This window comes from Euprymna scolopes, chromosome 25 (genome assembly GCF_053919585.1).
Source record: "Euprymna scolopes isolate OS-2025 chromosome 25, ASM5391958v1, whole genome shotgun sequence".
Taxonomy (NCBI): domain Eukaryota; kingdom Metazoa; phylum Mollusca; class Cephalopoda; order Sepiida; family Sepiolidae; genus Euprymna; species Euprymna scolopes.
The window spans coordinates 86,233,382-86,247,992 of NC_136506.1; the positions used below are offsets into that span (position 1 = coordinate 86,233,382).

The 14,611-nt window shown below is 38.9% G+C and overlaps 1 protein-coding gene across 3 annotated transcripts in view; it reads right to left on the reverse strand.

Annotated features, from left to right (window-relative positions):
- LOC145247481 (uncharacterized) overlaps positions 1-14,611 on the reverse strand; it is a 96,542-nt gene that overhangs the window by 26,204 nt on the left and 55,727 nt on the right. The window contains exon 2 of one of the 3 annotated variants that reach the window (XM_080109284.1): positions 9,339-9,399. The exons of the other annotated variants lie outside the window; for them this stretch is intronic. The gene's annotated coding sequence lies outside the window, so the exon portion shown is untranslated. The remainder of the gene's footprint in view (positions 1-9,338; positions 9,400-14,611) is intronic. 3 annotated transcript variants of the gene reach the window in all.

Sequence of the window (14,611 nt, forward strand, 5' to 3'; positions counted from 1 at the left end):
TAATAATAATAATAATAATAATAATAATGAAGATAAAAATAATTACGTAATAATTATAATAATAAAGATAATAATAATAAAGATAAAACAATAATAATAAAGATAATAATAACAACGATAATATTAATTTTAAAGATACTACTACTACTAATAATAATAATAATACTAATACTACTAATACTACTACTACTACTAATAATAATAATAATAATGATAATAATAATAATAATAATAATAATAATACAGGCTCTACGTGAAAAGAAAAGAAGGCGAGAGAAGACTGACTTGTATGTGATTACACAAAAAAGAACTAGAAAAATACATAATGCAAAATACTGAAAGGATAATTATGGCAACAAGAGACACAGAAAAAAATCAACAAAACAGAAAGCAGAGAGGCAAATGATAAAATGAGAAAAGAAAAATGGGAAGAGAAACAACGGAAAATTCATAAGAATGACAAAAGATGAGAATAACGAGAACACCTGGACATGGATGCGAAAAGGACACATAAACCAAGAAACTGAATCCCTAACAACTGCAGCACAAGACAACTCGATAAGAACCAACCATATTAAAGCAAAGATCGATAAAACACAAGAAAACAGCAAATGCAGACTTTGTGGACAAAGAGACGAAACGATAAACCATATAGTAAGCGAATGCAGCAAATTGGCCCAAAAGAAATACAAGAGCAAACACAACCAAGTAGGAAGGGCAGTACACTGAGAACTATGCAAACAACTGCATCTCGAACACACAAGTGGTACAAGCATAATCCGGCAACAGTACGTGAAAACGAGAATCACAAAATCGTATGGGACATGGACATACAAACGGATAAACCCATCCAAGCAAGAAGACTTGATGTAATAATTAACAAGAAAGAAAAGTCCTGTCAAATGGTAGTCTTTGCTGTTCCAGCTGACCACAGGGTGAATATCTAAAAAAAAAAAGGAGAAACAGAGCAAATACACAGAGCTAGCCAGAGAGCTGAAAGGGATGTCGATGATGAAGAAAATCCAAATCATACCTATAATAGTGGGAGAACTAGGGACAATTCCAAAAAACTTTGAGAAAAGAATGCGAGAATTTGAAATCAGAGGAATGGCTGAAAAGATACAAGGAATAACAATAATGAAAACAGCTGAAATATTAAGGAAAACTCTTGAATGCAGAGACTAATACAGATGAGCAACATGTGCGGGCCAGACAAACTGCTGCAGAGGCAAAACATGAAGAAGCATTACAGGGAACCAAGAACATTGAAACTGCATATCTACAAGTTCTCCATCCCCTCAGCCATTCCCCCATTATCCAATCACCGCCCCCACCCCCAAAGAGCGATACCAAATAGTCGAGAAGGGTCAAGGAGGATGGAAAGACCAAGGTGAGAGCGCTGCCCAGACCTCCGCTGGCCAAGTGCGAAGAGAACTGGAACCTTAGAGAGAGTCTCATTGTCACTCAAATTCCAGTGGAGACCTATGGCCGCTGCCAATGAGAAATCAATGGTGAGTGGCTGTTGCGATAATGCAAATTTATTTGCAAATGTTCTCGAAAGAGATGGAGAGTACTGGAAATCTGGGGAGACTTGTTGTCACTCAGTTTCCAGAGAACACCACCGGAAAGCAATCGCAATCTATAGATATATCAATGGAGAATTCGAAATTAATTTATTATAACGAAAGATACAGAAAACAAAGTGGATATGACTTGCATAGTCAAGATAAGAAAATATAGTGCTTAAAATCTTTGGACAAAAAAGAAAGAAAGAAAGAAACTAGAACGGATCAGATCTAACGCATGTGGACAGCAATTGTCTTTAATATTTAATGAAATATGTTTATATTTTTTACGAGTGTGGAAGCGCCCGACCTTGCCGGTCGTAAAATACGCTTAAATATATCTTAATTCATACAGATTTTGTGTTTATTATTTCAGAACCAATTCTATTTTGAATATAATATTGTACCTATTATATTGTACTTATTTCCAAAGAAATGACGCGAGTGCCATCAGTTAGGATCGAAACCATAACAGTTAGCGCTCCAGCTGTTTCTCCAATTGATGTACCTATTTACTATGCCTCCCCACGGGACAGAGTTAGACACCAGGGTCGTTTTTTAACGTAGAGAAAAGGTACAAAAATAAAAATTGTCTCAGTCGTGAAGGATTTCTCCTCCACCGAAAGAGAACAAGAAATAGAAGTGCAGAACCTGAAGAACAGATGGTATTTATTTGCTCCCCCACCGAGCAAATTAGGCACAAGGCCAATTTTTAATGTGAGGAGTGAAGGGAGGGGGAAGGGAAAAGGGGACCAGCTCCCGAGAGGTGGGAAATGGGAGCTGGTTAAAGTTCAGGCATGTGGGGTTGCCCCCACATCTGGTCTTTGCTAGTCATAGCTAGTCATAGCTAGTCATAGCTTCCAGTATCTGCCGGAACAGATACTATTTATTTGCTCCCCCACCGAGCAAATTAGGCACAAGGCCGATTTTTAATGTGAGGAGTGAAGGGAGGGGGAAGGGGAAAAGGGGACCAGCTCCCGAGAGGTGGGAAATGGGAGCTGGTTAAAGGTCAGGCATGTGGGGTTGCCCCCACATCTGGTCTTTGCTAGTCATAGCTTGCAGTATCTGCCGGAACAGATGGTATTTATTTGCTCCCCCACCGAGCAAATTAGGCACAAGGCCAATTTTTAATGTGAGGAGTGAAAGGAGGGGGAAGGGAAAAAGGGGACCAACTCCCGAGAGGTGGGAAATGGGAGCTGGTTAAAGGTCAGGCATGTGGGGTTGCCCCCACATCTGGTCTTTGCTAGTCATAGCTAGTCATAGCTTGCAGTATCTGCCGGAACAGATGGTGTTATTTGCTCCCCCACCGAGCAAATTAGGCACAAGGCCGATTTTTAATGTGAGGAGTGAAGGGAGGGGGAAGGGAAAAAGGGGACCAGCTCCCGAGAGGTGGGAAATGGGAGCTGGTTAATGGTCAGGCATGTGGGGTTGCCCCCACATCTGGTCTTTGCTAGTCATAGCTAGTCATAGCTAGTCATAGCTTGCAGTATCTGCCGGAACAGATGGTATTTATTTGCTCCCCCACCGAGCAAATTAGGCACAAGGCCAATTTTTAATGTGAGGAGTGAAGGGAGGGGGAAGGGAAAAAGGGGACCAGCTCCCGAGAGGTGGGAAACGGGAGCTGGTTAAAGGTCAGGCATGCGGGGTTGCCCCCACATCTGGTCTTTGCTAGTCATAGCTAGTCATAGCTTGCAGTATCTGCCGGAACAGATGGTGTTTATTTGCTCCCCCACCGAGCAAATTAGGCACAAGGCCGATTTTTAATGTGAGGAGTGAAGGGAGGGGGAAGGGAAAAAGGGGACCAGCTCCCGAGAGGTGGGAAATGGGAGCTGGTTAATGGTCAGGCATGTGGGGTTGCCCCCACATCTGGTCTTTGCTAGTCATAGCTAGTCATAGCTTGCAGTATCTGCCGGAACAGATGGTATTTATTTGCTCCCCCACCGAGCAAATTAGGCACAAGGCCGATTTTTAATGTGAGGAGTGAAGGGAGGGGGAAGGGGAAAGGGGGACCAGCTCCCGAGAGGTGGGAAATGGGAGCTGGTTAATGGTCAGGCATGTGGGGTTGCCCCCACATCTGGTCTTTGCTAGTCATAGCTAGTCATAGCTTGCAGTATCTGCCGGAACAGATGGTGTTTATTTGCTCCCCCACCGAGCAAATTAGGCACAAGGCCGATTTTTAATGTGAGGAGTGAAGGGAGGGGGAAGGGAAAAAGGGGACCAGCTCCCGAGAGGTGGGAAATGGGAGCTGGTTAATGGTCAGGCATGTGGGGTTGCCCCCACATCTGGTCTTTGCTAGTCATAGCTAGTCATAGCTAGTCATAGCTTGCAGTATCTGCCGGAACAGATGGTGTTTATTTGCTCCCCGACCGAGCAAATTAGGCACAAGGCCGATTTTTAATGTGAGGAGTGAAGGGAGGGGGAAGGGAAAAAGGGGACCAGCTCCCGAGAGGTGGGAAATGGGAGCTGGTTAATGGTCAGGCATGTGGGGTTGCCCCCACATCTGGTCTTTACTAGTCATAGCTAGTCATAGCTAGTCATAGCTTGCAGTATCTGCCGGAACAGATGGTGTTTATTTGCTCCCCCACCGAGCAAATTAGGCACAAGGCCGATTTTTAATGTGAGGAGTGAAGGGAGGGGGAAGGGAAAAAGGGGACCAGCTCCCGAGAGGTGGGAAATGGGAGCTGGTTAATGGTCAGGCATGTGGGGTTGCCCCCACATCTGGTCTTTGCTAGTCATAGCTAGTCATAGCTTGCAGTATCTGCCGGAACAGATGGTATTTATTTGCTCCCCCATCGAGCAAATTAGGCACAAGGCCGATTTTTAATGTGAGGAGTGAAGGGAGGGGGAAGGGGAAAGGGGGACCAGCTCCCGAGAGGTGGGAAATGGGAGCTGGTTAATGGTCAGGCATGTGGGGTTGCCCCCACATCTGGTCTTTGCTAGTCATAGCTAGTCATAGCTTGCAGTATCTGCCGGAACAGATGGTATTTATTTGCTCCCCCACTGAGCAAATAAGGCACAAGGCCGTTTTTAATGTGAGGTAAAAACCAGCTCCCCTAAAAGTAGGAAAAAAGGGAGCACTCTGGTTACCAAAAATAATAATTGTCCCAGTATAGAGGGTTTCCCCTCCATTAACTGGTACAAATTATCTTAAGTGCAGCATCTGCCGGAACAGATGGTGTTTATTTGCTCCCCCACTGAGCAAATTAGGCACAAGGCCGTTTTTAATGTGAGGTAAAAACCAGCTCCCCTAAAAGTAGGCAAAAAGGGGGCACTCTGGTTACCAAAAATAATAATTGTCCCAGTATAGAGGGTTTCCCCTCCATTGCCTGGTACAAATTATTTTAAGTGCAGCATCTGCCGGAACAGATGGTATTTATTTGCTCCCCCACCGAGCAAATTAGGCACAAGGCCGATTTTTAATGTGAGGAGTGAAGGGAGGGGGAAGGGAAAAAGGGGACCAGCTCCCGAGAGGTGGGAAATGGGAGCTGGTTAAAGGTCAAGCATGTGGGGTTGCCCCCACATCTGGTCTTTGCTAGTCATAGCTAGTCATAGCTTGCAGTATCTGCGGAACAGATGGTATTTATTTGCTCCCCCACTGAGCAAATTAGGCACAAGGCCGTATTTAATGTGAGGTAAAAACCAGCTCCCCTAAAAGGGGTCACTCTGGTTACCAAAAATAATAATTGTCCCAGTATAGAGGGTTTCCCCTCCATTGACTGGTACAAATTATCTTAAGTGCAGTATCTGCCGGAACAGATGGTATTTATTTGCTCCACCACCGAGCAAATTAGGCACAAGGCCGATTTTTAATGTGAGGACTGAAGGGGAAATGGGGAACAACTCCCCGGGGAGTAGGGGAGCTGGATAGTGACAATTGGTATGAAGGGTTACCCCTACATTGACCAAGGTCTTATATGTGGGGTCGCCCCCACATATGGTCTTTGCTTGCAGTATCTGCCGGAACAGATGGTATTTATTTGCTCCCCCACTGAGCAAATTAGGCACAAGGCCGTTTTTAATGTGAGGTAAAAACCAGCTCCCCTAAAAGGGGTCACTCTGGTTACCAAAAATAATAATTGTCCCAGTATAGAGGGTTTCCCCTCCATTGACTGGTACAAATTATCTTAAGTGCAGTATCTGCCGGAACAGATGGTATTTATTTGCTCCCCCACCGAGCAAATTAGGCACAAGGCCGATTTTTAATGTGAGGAGTGAAGGGAGGGGGAAGGGAAAAAGGGGACCAGCTCCCGAGAGGTGGGAAATGGGAGCTGGTTAAAGGTCAGGCATGTGGGGTCGCCCCCACATCTGGTCTTTGCTAGTCATAGCTGGTCATAGCTTGCAGCATCTGCCGGAACAGATGGTATTTATTTGCTCCCCCACTGAGCAAATTAGGCACAAGGCCGTTTTTAATGTGAGGTAAAAACCAGCTCCCCTAAAAGGGGTCACTCTGGTTACCAAAAATAATAATTGTCCCAGTATAGAGGGTTTCCCCTCCATTGACTGGTACAAATTATCTTAAGTGCAGCATCTGCCGGAACAGATACTACACTTTGATCTTGGCGCGAAGGCCAAGAAAAGATTTAATATTAAAGGACCGGAAGAATTGAACTGAACTTGGGCATGCGCAAAAAGAAGTAAAAATATGTCAGCAAATTGAAATAAACATTTTAGCTTGTCGATATATGTCTGTACGTGTTATTCATCCATCCAAATAAAGATTTTACTCATTATAAACCATCCTTGGTGTATGATTACTATTTCCTGTTAATTTCAGTGTTATGTGACCAGTAGTTTAAAAGTTCCTATTTACAATGCCTCCCCACGGGACAGAGTAAGACACCAGGGTCGTTTTTTTAACGTGAAGAAAAGGAACAAAAACAAAAATTGTCTCAGTCGTGAAGGATTTCTCCTCCACTGACAGAGAACAAGAAATTGAAGTGCAGCATCTGAAGAACAGATACTACACTTTGAGGCATTTATTTGCTCCCCCACTGAGCAAATTAGGCACAAGGCCGATTTTTAAAGTGAGGAGTGAAGGGGAAATGGGGACCAACTCCCCGGGGAGTAGGGGAGCTGGAAAGTGACAATTGGTATGAAGGGTTGCCTCTACATTGACTAAGGTCTGATATGTGTGGTTGCCCCCACATATGGTCTTTGCTTGCAGTATCTGCCGGAACAGTTTATTTATTTGCTTCCCCACGTAGCAAATTAGGCACAAGGCCGTTTTTTAATGTGGAGATGGAGGGAGGGGGGAGGGAAAGGGGGCATCAGCTCCCGAGAGGTGGGAAATGGGAGCTGGATTAGAAACTGTTGGTATGAAGGGTTGCCCCTTCAGTGACCAAGTTCAGATATGTGGGGTTGGCCCCACATATGGTCTTTGCTAGTCATAGCTGGTCTTTGCTTGCAGCATCTGCCGGAACAGATGGTATTTATTTGCTCCCCCACCGAGCAAATTAGGCACAAGGCCGATTTTTAATGTGAGGAGTTAAGGGGAAATGGGGACCAACTCCCCGGGGAGTAAGGGAGCTGGATAGTGACAATTGGTATGAAGGGTTGCCCCTACATTGACCAAGGTCTTATATGTGGGGTCGCCCCCACATATGGTCTTTGCTTGCAGCATCTGCCGGAACAGATGGTATTTATTTGCTCCCCCACCGAGCAAATTAGGCACAAGGCCGATTTTTAATGTGAGGAGTTAAGGGGAAATGGGGACCAACTCCCCGGGGAGTAAGGGAGCTGGATAGTGACAATTGGTATGAAGGGTTGCCCCTACATTGACCAAGGTCTTATATGTGGGGTCGCCCCCACATATGGTCTTTGCTTGCAGTATCTGCCGGAACAGATGGTATTTATTTGCTCCCCCACTGAGCAAATTAGGCACAAGGCCGTTTTTAATGTGAGGTAAAAACCAGCTCCCCTAAAAGTAGGCAAAAAGGGGGCACTCTGGTTACCAAAAATAATAATTGTCCCAGTATAGAGGGTTTCCCCTCCATTGACTGGTACAAATTATCTTAAGTGCAGCATCTGCCGGAACAGATGGTATTTATTTGCTCCCCCACCGAGCAAATTAGGCACAAGGCCGATTTTTAATGTGCGGAGTGAAGGGAGGGGGAAGGGAAAAAAGGGACCAGCTCCCGAGAGGTGGGAAATGGGAGCTGGTTAAAGGTCAGGCATGTGGGGTTGCCCCCACATCTGGTCTTTGCTAGTCATAGCTTGCAGTATCTGCCGGAACAGATGGTATTTATTTGCTCCCCCACCGAGCAAATTAGGCACAAGGCCGATTTTTAATGTGAGGAGTGAAGGGAGGGGGAAGGGAAAAAGGGGACCAGCTCCCGAGAGGTGGGAAATGGGAGCTGGTTAATGGTCAGGCATGTGGGGTTGCCCCCACATCTGGTCTTTGCTAGTCATAGCTAGTCATAGCCTGCAGTATCTGCCGGAACAGATACTACACTTTGATCTTGTCCCGAAGGCCAAGTAAAAGTTTATCGGTTTAATATTGGCAAACAAACAGACATGCATATATCTATTGTTTTATTTATATATATTTCTGGGTATTATGCCGGGTTTCAATCTTCTGCGTAACTAGATAGATGTGATTAAGGGAGATAATAGGCATTAGCGGATGTATTAGATTGGTTAAAACTAATTATCGGCGATGCTGTCTCGCTTTGGCGTTGTATTTACGAAAACACTGTCCGCTAATACCATGGATCTGATGACCTAAATAAATTCTTTCAGTTGTATCGGATAAAAAAACATAAAACAATAACTCAAATAACGTGAATAAATTTCTTTCGATATTTTTCACTACAAAATATTTCCGCCATTTTTGTCTTCGGTGAAAGTTAGAAAAGTCCCCGACAACCACCTATCTATATTACATTTCTTTTAATCCGTCTGTTTGATTGTCTGTCTGTGTATCTGTCTGCCTCTCTGTCTGTCTTTCTGCTTTGACTGTGTGTCTGTCTGTACTTGATTGTCTGTCTATCTGTCTGTTTGTCTGTCTGTGTGATTGTCTGTCTGTGTTTGATTGCTTGTTTGATTGTCTATCTATCTATCTGTCTATCTGTCTATAAATAGGCAAACATTTTTCCGATTCCGATACCGATTCCGAGCCTGATGAATCCTAGCGTGGATGAAACGTGGAATATTATGTGTAGCTTAATTGCAATGTATATTTTATAACTTACTACCTAGCTCTACCTACGTATTGAGCACTGTTGAAGTAAATACTTAAAGTTTACGCATAAATTTATACTTTCGTATATTAATTTATGTGATTAAATGAAGTAGTCATATATATATATATATATATATATATATATATATATATATATATATATATATATAGAGAGAGAGAGAGAGAGAGAGAGAGAGATCACGCGAAAATTATAAAATACGTGATAGATAGAGCCAAAAGAAGACTTTTAGAGTCAGCACTAATATAAAACGCTAATACTATTACGCAAAAAAAGAGTTTCTACAATTTAGCTCCTAGTATAGGGAAAATAATAATCAAAGAACAAAATATAAAGACAGATCCTGGTTAATTCATACTATTATTCCAAATCGTTTTTCCTTAAATAATTTAAACAAAATGAATAAGATTAGAAAGAAGAAAAAAAGTGCACATAGGTATTTAAATAACGTATTTTTAAAATTGTATATATATATATATATAGACATTGAATAAACCAACCTTCCCATACACACACATTTATAGTTTCCTTCCCATTATGGGTAGGATTTTAACATTGTTTCCTTTTCACTTACGTATGGTCTATGATCGTTTTCTTCTTCTGCCTTTTTCCTTTTAATATCCTGAAGATGTCGTCTGCAATAGGGATGAAACGTTGATCACCATTTTATAAATTCATTCGTTTTTTTCTTTTTTCAAAACAACATAACGTCAACCATCGCTGATATTTTTATTTTATCTTTATTCATATATATATATATATATATATATATATATATATATATATATATATATATATATATATATATATATATATATATATATAAGAACTTCGTTTCTTATTGTTGAGCACTTTCAGTGGAATTAAAAAGTCAGTCAATTTAGCTCTTATGCGCAGACCGTCATATAATGATTAGATCACTCTGACTGGCGTCAAAAATCATTTTAAAAAATAAATGTTTAAAATTCAACAGGATTTCATGCGGTTAATGGTAGGCAAATGGACATGGTCCTTGCTAATGAAGTCAGAGATGGCTTCTGTCGCCGGGTTTGAATATATCAACTGATGTTAATCTGTACTGAAGATTCCCGAAAGGATAAAACACTAGTGTCTTTCAGTATTTAATAATTATTATAGTAAATAATTTACTTCGTGGTTTAGTGGAGGATGCCCTTTTCTCTTCCCTGCAACCTCTCTCTCACAGAAGAGACGTTGCGAGCCTGCCTTTGTTTCATCGTTATTTCCATGGCAGGTGCTCGTCTGAGCTCCAATCCCTCGCCCCCCCCCTCGCCAATCTTTCACGAGAAACACCCGTCTGGCTGAAACTACTGTCAATAATTTTCCCCACTGTTTATCTGTGCCTAAATCCAAACGTAGATTCCATGAGCAAAGCTTCTTTCTTAGAACTGCACGCCAGTGGAACTCTCTGCCGCTTGCCTGTTTCTCATCTGACTACAACTTGGATGTCTTCAAGTCCAACATAAACAAACTCCTGACAAACCGCCCCCTTAAGTAAGACACTCTATCAAACCTCCAATACTAATGATTACTACAATACTATCTCATTGATTACTGTACACGCAATAACCCGTATCCCTGAGTGGCCTTCGGGCCTTGATAAGTCGGAACCCCCGTGTAAATATATATATATATATATATATATATATATATATATATATATATATATATATATATATATATATATATATATTGCCGTCAAATTGAAAATCAGTATCTGTCATTTTTTTCAAAAACCGGGAATTTTAGCTAAATTGATTGCGACTGTTTAAACAACCTATACATCATTTGATGATTTTACCTGTTCATATTTGACTTTTAATTGAAGTTTCCTAATGTTCACGTCAATTTAAAAAATTAGCTTCAAATCGAGAAGGCAGACAGCGTGTGTGTGTGTGTGTGTGTGTGTGTGTGTTATTTTGTGTGTCACGTTTACATTTCTTTCTTCTTCCGAGTGACTGTCATTTAATTGTTATGACCTTCTATTTCTTATAATAAATACTTTTACCAAAAATTCTTCCTAAGTTTCGGTTTCGATTATACCTGAAGAAACTCAAGTTATATATATATATATATATATATATATATATATATATATATATATATATATATATGTGTGTGTGTGTGTGTGTGTGTGTGTGTGTGTGTGTATACAGGGTGTCCGTAAAGTTACTATACAGTCTTACAAGTTACTATACAGACACCCTGTAATATACTAACAGTACAGTAAGATATTGTATTAGAATATTTATTTGTAACAAAAGAAATAAAAAGAAATAACACCTTTATGTTTATAAAAATCTCAGAAAATACACGTGTTACATCCGAAAAGACTGTAACAATCAAGGCAAACAATTTCTATGACAAATATTCAAATTGGAGGCCTTCAGCTCCAATACATTCTCGACAACGTGACACCACACTCTGACAAACTTTGGTGCACAATTACTATTAATAACAACTATTAATGCAAATATAATACAATAAAACAATAAGACTGTATAGTAACTTTACGGACACCCTGTATATATATATATATATATATATATATATATATATATATATATATATATATATATATGAACATATATATATTATTTCATAGCGAAATTTATAATATTCATTTAAATAGCATTTTCGTAGGTTTTACAAGTTAAATTTTGAAATAGTATTTTCATTATTTGTGAAACAAAATTTTTTAATAGTATTTTCGTTTGTTTATTTCGCAAATTTTTTAATAGCATTATCGATGTTTGTCAAACTAAATTTTGAAATAGTATTTTCGTTGTTTGTAAAGTTAAATTTTTAAATAGCCTTTTCGTTGGTTGTCCCGCTAAATTTTGAAATCGTATTTTCGTTGTTTGTCAAGCTACATTTTGAAATAGTATTTTCCTTGTCTATCAATATAAATTTTGAAATAGCATTTTCATTATTCTGCTGAGCTAAATTTGGAAATAGCATTTTCGTAGAGTTGACAAGTTAAATTTAAAAAATATATTTTCGTTCGTATGTCAGGCTAAATTTTGAAATAGCCTTTTCGTGTGTCTTTCAAGCTAAATTTTGAAGTAATATTTTCATGGGTTTATGAAGCTAAGATTTGAAATAGAACTTTTGTTGGTCTGTCAAGCTAAATTTTCAAATAGCACTTTCATCAGAATTGGAATTGGAATAACATTTTTATGTGCTTGTCAAGTTAATTTTATATATAGTATTTTCGTTGTCAATCAAGCTAAATTTTAAAGTAACATTTTCGTTGATCTGTCAAGCTTCGTTGCTTTGTTATGCTAAATTTTAGAAGAGTATTTTCGTTGATCTATCAAGCTAAACTTCGCAATAGTATCTCAAGGATCGAATGCACAGATTGTATTGCTGCAACGTAAAAATTATCCGTTCTTGTTTAATTCAATATTTTTTCTCCCTCCTCCATTAATATATCGAAAATTCTGTTTTCTCTTGCCCAGTTATCCCTCTTTGCAGTAGAACATATTCAAGACAGGTATTTAATCCAAAAGTTGACCGAATATAACAAGAAAAAGAAAAGAAAACCATGACGAAGGAGCTAAATTGGATTCATTAACCACACTTCTGTTAAAAAAAATGGCATCAAAACGAAGAACAAAAAATAAAATGACAAGAAGAGAATCTGTCTCCTCTGATTATTGGCGCGAATCTCAGAATGAAAATGAGGCTCATCGAATTCCGGTCATGCGCAGTGTGTATATATCAATATAAGTTGTAATTGGAAAGTAGCCATTTTATTTTTTCTTTCCTTTTGGTAATTTCGCTTTTTTACTATTTTTTCCATTCTTCCCTAAAAAAGAAGAAATTATTTCATGTACTGGACGAGAATTTAATTTCTTTTTTATACAACGAACATATTAACCCCCAAGTTATTTAACTTTTATTTCAAATACGTGACTTTTATCTATCACACACACACACACACACACACACACACACACACACACACACATACATACGATCTATTGTTTTTATTATTTTTTTTATTAGAGATTGTGTTGTATTTAATTGTTTCGCTTACTTAACTGTTAAGGAAGTTGTATGTTATTTATTTATTTATTTTTTTTTTGCGTCGCTCTCTATTTTGAGGTGCGGGGAAATGATTTGTTATTATTATTATTATTATTATTATTATTATAATGATTTTATTTAAATATTCATTAAACATTTTTTACGGGCACAAAAGTTATCTATGAACACGTGTTGCTGGGTATCACCCGTCGTTAGCATGATTAAACTTTTAACAAGGATCGAACTCGTAACTGCTCAATCGGCAGGCCGATGTTTCACCACGACTAAGCTACGATACCTCGTCAAAATTTTATGCACGATTTTAATTTTAATGCTTTAAAATGTAAGATCTATTGTTTTCTTTAATTTATTAGCGATTCTGTATATATATATATATATATATATATATATATATATATATTAGTAGGCGGCCTGGCACTACCCGGTCATAAAAATACGCTTAAATATGATATTTTGATAATTGCAGATTTCGTATTTATTATTATACAAGCAGTTCTGCCCAGCTTTGCTCGGGCCCTATGTACTGTTCATAACTTTATGTGCATATGTATATATTAAAAAGTGTGCATGTGTACGGTAATGCTTTCTATATAATAGGCTTCCTTAACTACTATAGAGAAAAGTTAGTAGAGACTGCAGAGGTAAAATCTTTTAAAACTTTGACCCCAATTTTGACCCCGTAGCATTAATTGTTTTGGACTCAACTCAAATTAAAATGTTTGACCCATGTCCAGGTAACCTACATCTAAAATTTCAAGTGTTTAGACCGGAAATTGGTGGAGGAGTTTGGTAGAGTGGTCAAAGGTCAACTACTTTAACCTTGGCCTCTTGGCAGCGAAATTTTCGCCCCAAAACTGATTAAAAAGCTTGCTGCATGTCTGAATACCCTTCATGTAAAATTTTAAATGTTTAGACCCAAAATTGGCTGAATAGTTTGCTAGAGATTGCAAAGGTCACATCTTTTGAACTTTGACCCCTTGGCAGCCAAATTTTCGGCCAAAAACAGATTAAAAGCTTGCCCTATGTCTGAATACACTTTATGTAAAATTTCAAATGTTTAGACCAAACATTGGCTGAGTAATTTTGTAGAGACAGCAGATGTAATTAAAAAAAAAAAAACAATTGACCCCAATTTTGACCCCTTAACATTTGTTGTTTTGGGCTCAAATCACATTATTAAGTTAAATTCATGTCCAAAGAACCTGTATCTAAAATTTCAAGTGTCTAGACCAAAAATTATCGCAGGAGTTTTTTTAGAGTTTTCAAAGGTCAAATCGTTGAACTTTGACCTCTTAACAGCCAAATTTCTGGCCGAAAACCGATCAACAAGATTTTCCAAAATCTCAATACCCCTTATGTCAAATTTCAAGTCTGTAGACCGAAAATTGATAGAGTTATTTGTATAGGGAACTATACACAGACACACACACACACATTTCCACTTTTATAGATATAGATTATATTGGGCCCAATATATAGTAATGATTTAAAAAGTTAAAAAACAAAAAAAAAAGAAATGACTCGAGAATTGAAACCAAAACGTTTAGCTTACGATTTACTTTTTCCGTTGACGTTAATGCCCGAGCTTTGTCGCGACAGACAGCTTTCGAGTTCATTATTTTCTACTTTTGAATTACACTTGAAATCAACATCAAAATTCGAATACTTGCGAACTTTCTTGGGGCTCTTATCTCTTCATTTTTTGAACCGGATTGCGGTCAAAGTTTGGATGTGAAATTGATTCTGAGGCACCAAAGATGCTCAAGGCAAGATTAA